This window comes from Hetaerina americana, unplaced genomic scaffold, assembly GCF_022747635.1.
Source record: "Hetaerina americana unplaced genomic scaffold, ioHetAmer1.1.p SCAF_6, whole genome shotgun sequence".
Taxonomy (NCBI): domain Eukaryota; kingdom Metazoa; phylum Arthropoda; class Insecta; order Odonata; family Calopterygidae; genus Hetaerina; species Hetaerina americana.
Window position 1 is genome coordinate 36,086,239 of NW_027287205.1, and position 8,350 is coordinate 36,094,588.

The window sequence follows — 8,350 nt, forward strand, 5'->3', positions numbered from 1 at the left end:
TTGACGAACGTGTACCTTTCCAGTGCTAGTGAAGGAGAAATTGAAAGAAAGACCACTAGCTTGTAGGTCAAGCATAATATATTGTATGTGGAAGACCAAAGTATTTTCTTTTCCGCCAGAACAGGTCTTTTTGGAGGATCGTTGACAAAGCGGTTGGGCATTAGGAGGAGACTAGTGACGATTAATGTGGTGTTTAAAGAACGACAACAGTTGATTTCAGGCACATAAAGTTGGATTAAAAATGAAAAATTCTTGGCCTCCAAGCGTAGTTCTGACTGGCTTGGGAACTTGGGCGTTGAGGCATGAAGATAATTGCTGTTTATGAGATGTGGATTTGGAAGAGACGGCTATGTAAATACCCCGCGAACCACCAAAAAGGTATGTGGCAGGGGGTGCGAGCACCAGGTGGGATGGGTAAAGGATAACAGAGAATAAGGGAGAATAATGAAAAAGAAACTTCCTAAAAAACCTCCAAAAATATGCATATTTTAAAACACACGTGAGGAGAAATAGAAAAATGGGAAAATCTCTCAGGGGAGGAGAGAGCTTTGTTATAATAAATCCGCTAGAAATTATTTTACAAACATTCTTATGGCAATATTAGTTGCACCAATAATATTTGTCGACCATTATTATGGTTTATCTCCTCGCTAATTCAAACTAGATGCGAATTGAGCGCAGATATCCGTGACTGTATAAATTTGTGGCTTTTTTTCTTAATTACGGGTGGTGCCCTAACACCCCCCGCCACACGCCCTTGCGGCGGCGAGCGGGATATTAAGTAGTTGTAGATGTAGAAATCTTCTCAGATCCGCTAAACATAGCTCCGGGATTTTGGTATGAGATAACAATGTCCACGGAATGAAACGCATGAGTTTTAGATTAGAATGCTACAATGAAGCATACGAATGGATGAGTAAGAGCGGCTTCTCTATCAACGTCCTTGAGAACGTGGTGGCTCTATAATTCCAGCCGGCGTGTGCAAGTTTTTGAATCGGCCGCCTCACACAGACGACTGGTAAAAAGTAAATTGGCTTGAATGAACAAATATGATAGATATGTCTCTCAAGTGTAACAACAGTTTATCGTAAAAAATATTTTTGTACTTTTTTAGTGTAAGTATTAAGCGAATCAAACGGAGAAATGATAATACAATGTGTTTATTTTTGCTTGGCCATCGCAGAGTTAAAAAGGGCGGTTTGGTAATGAATTAGATGGCGTTAGTTGTATACTAGTATCTATACATACTTAACATCGAAGATAGCGGTGATCAATGAGACCGTTCTTCCAGGTTGTGACTGAACCATTGCACTTCGGTTTAAGTCAATACCTGTGTTGACCTAAATAAGGTCTTCGGGTGTCAATTTTTGAGTGCGGGGACTGCCAGCGATCCCCTTACTTTCCCGTCACTATTTACTTGTACTTGTGAGACAATTTCATTTGCCAATTTCTGACATTCGAATACATACTAAGTACGGTTATAACCAACAAATTTCGGAAAATCGCCATGTTCTGGAAATATTCTACCGCCATTGATTTGAGGGAATGGATCCCTGCAGCTAGTCCCGGATTCTTCGTTATTCATTTTAGATAATTTCAAGTGTTTCAGTGTATAAATTACACACATATCGTGACATCTTTTTGCAATCTCGGGAATGGTGATTTTTTTAATATCCTGTTCTACACGTATCGGCCTAGGCATATAAATTACCACCTCGTACTTTCTAATATCGATACACCACTTTCATGTGTGAATTGCTTTAACTTATCCTTATCGTAATTTATGTCTATTACACATAAATTATCAATCCAAACTCTTGGGATGATGATACGAGTGTGCCAATCGCTGTCAAGTATATCTTCCTACACAGGCCGCCGCAAGAGCGTGGCGGGGGAGAAGTGTTAGGTTACAACCCGTCAAATGGGATGCACATACATGTAAAACCAACAAAAAACATTATTATGCACACCCACACAGTCGAAAATATCCATATAATACTTGTGTTATCGCACAGACATGCATATATATATACACAATATAAAAAAGTATTAAGCAATAATTAAGTATTAGCAAAGATAAAATAAGTATTACAAATAAAGTACAACACACGCACATATATATATATATATATATATATATATATATATATATATATATATATATATATATGTGTGTGTGTGTGTGTGTGTGTGTGTGTGTTTGTGTTTGTGTGTGTGTGTTTGTGTACATCTATACACACACGAACCTACACATGCTAGTATGAATGTACCAGATGTTTTTAGCAGCATTTAATTTTGGCCTCCCTCTTAAATCGAATGTCTTTACTATTATTATTATTGCTTACTATTATGATTCCTGATGGTCGGAGGATAGAACGAACATTTATACGACTACTGAAGTCCAACTCCCTCATCTTATCTTTGTGGCCTAACTTCTGTAGATGTATATGTAACTTGCCCAAATAGTTTGAAGCCATATTATATCCCAATCGCTAATAATTAAACTTAGGTTATATTGTGTTTCGCTTTGATCCCTTACGTGACCGCAGCCTTTCGCCTACCCAGCCGCCAAGGCTACTAAGGCGGGAATAACTCTTCGGCGTTGTCAAGACGATCTAATTCCTCACCGCTCAGAACACCCTAGGCCTCTTCTTCGCTGCTAGGGCTTCTGGCTTTGGGGCTTATGACGGTGCCCCGGCCAGATTAGGATGTCGACGATCTTCCGAGTGAGGGGCGCCTACGATTCCACCGCTTTCTCGAGACATTTACTCGAGGTCTTCAGCAGAAGGATGCCCAGGGGTTCCAGTTTTCCGTATTTGTGCACTTCGTCCCAATATGCAGCGAAGAACAGGGTTATGTACCACTTAAATTCGAGGGAGACTCTATCGCGATACTATACCGGCATCGTGTGTGCGATGACGGGCAACACGCACGCACGTTACAGTGGACGCTTCATATCTACCCTCAGGATAGGCGGGCGAATAATCGGCCGGAGCCGATTATTCGCCCGCCAAGCGCCAAGAATGCCTTCGCACAAGTTCGCGCTGGGGAATTCCAAAGGAGTTCCCGGTCTATTAGCACTCCGAGGTAGAACACGTCAGATTCCCCCGGTAGGAGGACTGCATTCACCGACAGTTCCTCTCCTAGCGACCCTCCACGTCCCGCTTGAAAGACAATCGCCTTCGTCTTCTATGTGTCGACTGCAAAGCGCCATCGACGATACCAGAGCAGAAGTTCGTTGATAGTGCCCAACAGTCTCCGCACCACGAACTCCTTTCTCCAGGATCTGCACAGGAGTATCGCATCGTCTGCGTACAGGGACAGGATTTCATGATTCTCACGCCGTGGAGGAACTTCGCGGGAATAGATGTTAAAAAGCAATGACCCTGATACGGACCCTTGAGGCACGCCGGTCCGTCGCTCCCCAGAGTCCGCCTCGTGCCATCGCACAGTGAAGTTCATGTCCTGTAAGTATGGGTGGACCAATTTGGTTACCCAAGTCGGGAAATGGAGCCGTCTCATCTTCAACAGAGGTGCCATGCGCCATCGAACGCCGTGCTGCCGTCGAAAAATGCTACAGCTACTGCCAGTTACCTGTTGAATGCGTCCGTGATGTAGTCCGCTGTTCTCACCAGCTGATGGATCGTGGAATTCTGCACGCGGAAGCCAAACTGTTCCTCCTGGAGGATGTCTGTCTCCCAGACGAAATCAGCTATCGGCCGCTGCAGCAGTCACTCGGATATCTTGCCGAATCCGTCGAGAAGGGAAATGGACCGGAAGTCTCCTGGACCCTCCTCCGATCTCTCCCATCTTCGGTAGACCTTCGCTCTCTTCCAAGTGGTCGGGAAGTAAAATATTCTGAAGCAGCCGAATATGATACTGGCCTGATACGCCATCGCCGCCTTTGGCATCTCCCAGACGACGACGCCCCAATGAAGTATTTCTGCCGAAACTCGGGAACATCCGCGGCGTCTTCAGATGCAGCATCCCCTGCTTCCTCCGAAGCAGCGATTTCCTCTTCGATCTAGGCGGAACCCTCGTCCCAGGGATTGAGCGGGAACCCACTCGTGAGATTGTCCACTGGAAGTTCCGCCTTCTCCCCGGGAGATCGCGCCACCACATCCTCGTTAATGACGACCGGGTCGAGCCTTCCGGGGGGGCCCGCAACCTCACGCTAACATTCCACACAGCGCCAATGTCTTCCTTGACGTCCTTCGAGATGAGCTCCGTCCGCAGATGCACCTCCCAGTAGTGCGAGCGGACTTCCTGAACGCCGTTCTCGACCAAGATGTCCAACTCCCAGAGCAGCCGCCGAGTGTTGTCTATTCGGTATTTCGGTCATTGCTGCCGAACGGTTAATTCTAAAACTTGCAATTAGTCTATGCCTCGCTAGCTCTCTTCGGGTCTCGAGCGGCTCCCAATTTTATTCCCCCATAAGACATGTCGCACCCGTCTTCCTATCGTAAAAATTTTTGACGAATCGAGGAGATTTTTAATGAACTTATCGAATTCTTCTATCAACGATTCTTCCTAAGGATCCCAAATACTTTCGGCATAATCCAAATGTCACCTAATTAAAGCGAAGCGAACTCTCTCTAATACTATTCATATAGCTACTTCCGTACTGAATTATTTTAAATTGCAAATGTTAATTCATTTGAAATTATTAATATATTTTGTATTTTTACCTTTCCAAATGTTGCAAACAAACGATGCCTTCAGGCTATCTGTCAACCTGGACAACTGTAATAAATTATCAGGTCAGTGCAGTGTAGCAGAAATTAAATCATGTTTATACGTCACTTACTTTCAATTAAGTGGAAGCCACTTGAGATGCGACGGTAACAAGTGAGGCTTACACTTTTAGGACATTTCAGAAAAAATGAGTTTGACAATGACACTAAAGGAATTATTACGGCCCCACACTATTTAGGTAGACTGGACCACGGAAATAAGATAAGGGAGATAGATTCCAGTACAGACAGAGTACTCGTTCTTTCACCGTACAATCAGGAATCATAATAGTAAAAAACCAAAGTAACAATAGAAATATTAAAGACATTCGATTTACAAGGCAGGAAAAGATTAAACCTAGCGTAGACATACTCATAAACGTAGCGTAGGAATACTCGTAGATGTATATTAGTTGATACTATATGTATTTGCATGAGTGTAAGTTAAAAAGGTTTTCGCATGAATATCGCATTCACTTCTGTGGGTGTATATTTGCATGAATTCGTTGGTTTTGAATGTGGTTTTATTGTCTTTTACGGGTGGTGACCTTGCATCCCCCGCTACACGCTTGCGGGGTATTATGTAAATATAAATTAGATCACACATTGGAAGCGCAAGTGACCCTTACGTCTTTCGGTATTTTACATCTATATCCACATAAATACGCCGAGCTCCACCAGGACAATATGTATATAATAATAATAAAAGTGTGTAGAAGAGGGTGAAAGTAACAGGTGGGGTGGGTAAGGGATAAGGGAGAAGAAGTGTGCTAAAATTGTAAAAGGGAAAACAATTGCTTAAAAAACCGATGAAACGTGCAAATCCATATACATGCCCCCGTAACACTTGGTTCTATACAAGTGTTCATTTCACTCTCTAAAAAGTTCTTGGTATTCGAAAAACGAATGAATAAAAATAAACCACAACCGTCACACGATAGAACCCCACCATACCAAGACAAGTCATGGAGAACTGGAAAGCAAGAACAGGAGTGTTCTACACACAATTCATGACCATGCAACTTCTTGCCCCCACCCCCAAAGTCACAGGTAGAAAATGTGACAACCTGGCAGCGGACTACTACGTAAGACGTAGCGGACTAGTACGTAAGGCATGTAAGGGGGCATTCCCATACAATAAAACATGTAGGGAATATTGTAGCACGCATTACGTTAATTGTATGTTAGTCCCGTTCGGTCATACGCGATTTCCCAACAAAACACAAAACTAGTGTTGAATGCAAAAAAAAGGAAAAATAATTATTCCCTAGACGCTGCGAGTGACAGGAGGGATTTTTTTTATGTCCTACGCTAGTTAATTTCCCGTATTTTCCGTTGGAAGAAGGGGTCCTTGACTCTTCTAGTACCGGTGTCTACATGTATTTCTCGAATTTTATATTCATGATCGGAACGACCAATATATTTGCGTATAATTGACGGGACCTCGAACCTGAAAAAATATCCGGGATTGGATTAAAGACTTTTTGAATGGTCGGGTACAAAGAATATTCATAGATCAGTCAGCTCAAATGCAGTAGTAGTTACTTCAAATGTTATTGGACGTCTTTTATTCCTACTTTACGTAAACGACATTGACTCTGAAGCCACTATTAAGAACGTTTATTTGCCGATGATGCAGTGATTTACCGTGATATCCGTGATCCGGAGGACAAAACGGCTTTGTCAGATGACCTTAATGCTATACAACGCTGGTGCGACACTAAGCAATTAGAATTTAACTTGAAAAATTGCGTAATCATAAAATTTTGGCAAAAGAGCAATTCTCCCCCGAACGCCTACTGTATTGTGGAATGTATAGACTCAAGTAAATTGTGACAATTGTGACATTGTAAAAAAACTGTGACAATCACCGATAACATCGAAAACGTTCATCAAATGGAACTGGGCCACCAGCAAATTAAGGTTAGAGAAATGGCAGTAAGCCCCCTATTTCCAGCTTAAACACTGCGAGCGCCCTTGTGCGCAGAAGCTTAAGCTGCCCTGAGAAGGGAGGAGACAACGCGGAAGATAATTCTTTGCTTCAGTAGCCTTAGCAGCTGGAAAGTTTCAGATTGAGAAATTTTTGTCGGGGATTTGGAGTGGAATTCATCGACTTTCATCGTATAGGGAGCCTTTTAATCCTTATGGATTACATTACACGATTGAGGCATCGCAGAAGGTAGCGGCTGGGATTCAGGAACATATGAGGAGAATATAGCATATTTGATAGAATAGAGAGCAGGTCAAATAGTGGGATTATACTTAATAAGCATTACGCGGATCATTCACAAAAGAAATACGACAAGAGTCCTAGCATATGTAATGAAATAATTGACTTAACACATAAGAATGAGCAGGTAAATATAACTCCTAGAGTAAGTAGCCACCGAAACGAAAATTACAACAAATTTATCCATAATAGACCTATCTCCGTACCGATAATAAACTGTCGAAGTTTGAAAAATAAATGGCCGAATTTTATCAAATGATTAGAATTACCGAAGCCGATATAATTATAGGAACTGAGGGCTGGTTATCTCAAGACATTGCAGACGAGGAGTTTTTTCCTCGGGGCTTTAGAATTTACTTTTTATATTTTATTTATTTTCCTAATAATTAGCATCTGTCATCGTCTTCTCCTTCTCATCTCCGACAACACTCCTTTAGTACAAAGACTCGCTACTTAACAGTAGCAGTAGTTTTAGGGAGGCGACCGACAGGGGAGACCATTTGCGCCATAGGGGATGGACAGGAAAGGATGAAGGGTGGAGAGAAACCCGGCGTCGGCATTAGCCTTCTCTTAGCGAAAGGCTCCAAGGGGTTCGCAGCTTTACGTCCCATCCGACGGACGGCGTACTCACTCAAAGTGCACTCCACAAAGTACCTCAAGTAGGGATCGAGATACCACTGAAAACTATCTGTCACCCGTACGTGAGCCACCGAACCATCCCGATTCCCTACTTAACAGTATTTATTTCACAATCAATGTTCACACATATTGAATCGATTCTATGTTCTTTCACATCCAAATAAGAGTCAATTTAAAGAAAGCCATTATGATATTTCAGTTTATTAATGGTTTTTTTGAGACTCGGAATACTTGTGCAAAGAAATGTGTGGATGTCCATAAATTTACGCGGACACTAATTATAATTATTAAACATAGATGGCTGTAACGTACAGCGCTCACGTTTCATATAGAAAGAAGAGGGTCTTCACTAATTAAATTGCGTCGTTCAGTGAGCAAGAATAGAGTTTAATCATCCGTTTTGTCCCCTGCCGTGGTTCGACACCCAGAGAATTCCATTGTCAACTGAGTGAGAGAAATGCGGTGTTATGGATGCATATAAAACGTACGTTCGTCGGTGCGTGACAATTTTAAATACGCCGCGCGCCATATTCGCAAAGAAAAAAAAAGAAGCCCACGTGACAAATCGCCTCCATTCCGGGAAAAATAAAACAGCGAGTACTTACCATGATTGAGATGAATGCATCATTGTAAACGTTTATCCGCCCAGATACGAGAATTTATATGGTCAGTGGAATTCATTCACATAAGTGGAACATCCGTCCATATTTCGAAACGCAAATATCTTCCTGGTTTGTATACTGTTGAC

General features: G+C 42.4%; 1 non-coding gene across 1 annotated transcript; it reads left to right on the forward strand.

Moving 5' to 3' along the window:
* Nucleotides 1-1,240: 1,240 nt before the first annotated feature.
* LOC139695538 (U1 spliceosomal RNA) lies at nt 1,241-1,397 on the forward strand. Its single transcript, XR_011702326.1, has one exon. It is a non-coding gene; the product is annotated as a U1 spliceosomal RNA (small nuclear RNA).
* Nucleotides 1,398-8,350: the final 6,953 nt, after the last annotated feature.